The sequence below is a fragment of the Triticum dicoccoides genome, chromosome 2B (genome assembly GCF_002162155.2).
Source record: "Triticum dicoccoides isolate Atlit2015 ecotype Zavitan chromosome 2B, WEW_v2.0, whole genome shotgun sequence".
Classification (NCBI taxonomy): Eukaryota; Viridiplantae; Streptophyta; class Magnoliopsida; order Poales; family Poaceae; genus Triticum; species Triticum dicoccoides.
Window position 1 is genome coordinate 58776627 of NC_041383.1, and position 2627 is coordinate 58779253.

Here is a 2627-nt window from a genome sequence, read left to right on the forward strand (position 1 = left end):
CCGGAGGCCCGTGGAGCGGTGGGGAAGAAGAGGGGGTTGTGGCGGAGCTTCTGAGCTAGTCGGGGGAGCGAGGGGTGGCCGGAGACGGCTGCTATGGCGAACGGCGGCGACGGTGGTGTTCGGCCGTGTGAGAGAGAGAGCGAGGGAGAGGAGGGGAGAGCCGGGGGAGAGTGAGAGAGAGCAGGGGGGAGGCGTGGCGTCGTCCGGGGCAACGAGCGAGGAGGGGAGGGCAGGCAGGCAGGGAGAGAGGTGGCGTGGCGCGGTGGCGCGCGCGCGCGCCGGCCACACTCCCCTCCCTCTGTCGAGGACGAAGACGACAGAGGAGGGAGGTGGGCTGGGCCGGCTGCTGGCTGGGCCGGCCAGCTGGCTGGGCTGCACAGGGAGGAGCCCAGGTAAGCTTCTCCCTTTTATTTTTTTCTGTTTTCTAATTTCTGACATTTGTTTTGATATAAATAATATATTAAATCATTTATTTAACTTATGCCAATTTTTGCAGGGGCTAGATATATTATTTCAGAGCTCCTTTATAAATGGCATAATATTTGGACATATATTAATATATATAATTAATATATTTCCAAAGCAAATATTTATGCATTAATTCCAAATGCCCAAAATAAATACCTATGAGCTCTTAAAAATATTGGTTTGATTTTTATCTCTGTCCAATATTTTCAGGGAGCCACATGAGCATTTTCTTTGACCCTTTTGGAGAAATTTTTATTTGGATCATTTTCAAAAAGATTCTGAGGGTTTCACAGATCCCCATTTCAAGTTTCTGATGAAAGAGTAAACATGATGCAACACTCTAATGCATGACTAGCTAGGGTGTGACAGGGTCACGCCCTAGGGGGGTGGCGCCCCCACCCTAGTGACCGCCTCTTTTGTTCCTTGGAGCAGGGTCCAAGTCTCCTGGATCACGTTCGGTGAGAAAATCACGTTTCTGAAGGTTCCATTCCGTTTGGACTCCATTTGATATTGCGTTTCTTCGAAACACTGAAATAGGCAAAAAACAACAATTCTGGGCTGGGCCTCCGATTAATAGGTTAGTCCTAAAAATAACATAAAAGTGGAAAATAAAGCCCAATATAGTCCAAAACAGTAGATAAAGTAGCATGGAGCAATCAAAAATTATAGATACGTTGGAGACGTATCACTGCGAAACTTGTTCTGAAGCTTGAAGGTATGATCATTCGACTAGTCAATTTGTCGTCGACTAAACTTTGTTGTCATGCTGTCGACTCATTGTTTTTCGCAATGGGACAGAACTGTGTCAGGACTTTGAAGCTGTAACTAGGCAGGTCGAGACGGGTCTCGACCCCATCAATTGTCCTGTGAAAGATGACGTTGCAATGAATCTGTTGTGATTGGAGTCGCGCTTGGATGGTGCAGTCGCTTATCTGACTCGACTGAAGGCGGTGATGACCCAAGTGGATGCTGAACTCTGGCCTCAGGCGGAGCTGTCTCGAGACCTCGAGTCACTGATGACTTGACTTAATCAGATTCCAGGCTGAGTGCAAGAGTGGAAGAAATCTTCTGCTCGCTGTGGTGCTGATGTCGCCTTATCGTTGGTGCGAGTGCACTGCAAAGGCTAAGGAAGACAAGCTGGCTGCTCTCAAAGTAGCGAAAACTAAGAAGCACTCCTTCCAGACCTTCATGGACACCTTCCTTGAGGCAGCCACTCGCATCACCGACAACATCGACCTCAACAGCTTCTGCGATCCGGCCAGTCCTCTCCCGCCGAGTGATTGAAAAAACATTATGCTTCACCTTTATTTGCCTCGGAATGCCGAGTGATTTTGTAACCATTAAAACTCCTTCAGGCCTGGTGCCTGAGCACTTTATTCTGCGGTTAGGAATCTTTGGATTTATCTTCGAATATATTGCGTTTGTCTTTGAGCGAAATTCATTTTTCTCTCGGATTTGTGTCTGTTTGCTTGATGCAGCTTCTGGAGAAGAATCGCCAGTTGACCAATTGGACGATCCTTGAGCAGCATTGATCAGCTCATCAGCAAGGCACTCAGCAATGGTCTTGACATTCCTGTCAACCGTTGGAGAGGCCTTTGATAGTGTGCACAATCTCGTCCTTCTTCTTGATGTTGCAGCCTTCGGGGGGGGGGGTCGAAGTTGACCCGACTCATTCGGCTGGACCAATCAACTCATCAGCAAGAAATTCAGCAATGGTCTTGACGTTTCTGAAAGTGACTCGCCCAGGCGACATGCTCAATCTCGTCCTTCTTCTTGATGGTACAACTCTGAAGTGGTGGTCGTAGTCGACCCGCACTTTGCATAGACTTCGAGTGGGAGGATTGCTCATCACTCGGTAAGGTTTTTCAAACTTATGCGAGTACTGGACTGCAGCTAAGCCTCCGAGTGGGAGGATCGCTCGCCACTCGGTAGGATTTTTCAAACTTAGGCGAGTACTGGACTGCAGCTAAGCCCCCGAGTGGGAGGATTGCTCCCCACTCGGTAGGATTTTTCAAACTTAGGCGAGTACTGGACTGCAGCTAAGCCCCCGAGTGGGAGGATTGCTCCCCACTCGGTAGGATTTTTCAAACTTAGGCGAGTACTGGACTGCAGCTAAGACCCCGAGTGGGAGGATTGCTCACCACTCGGTAGGATTTTTC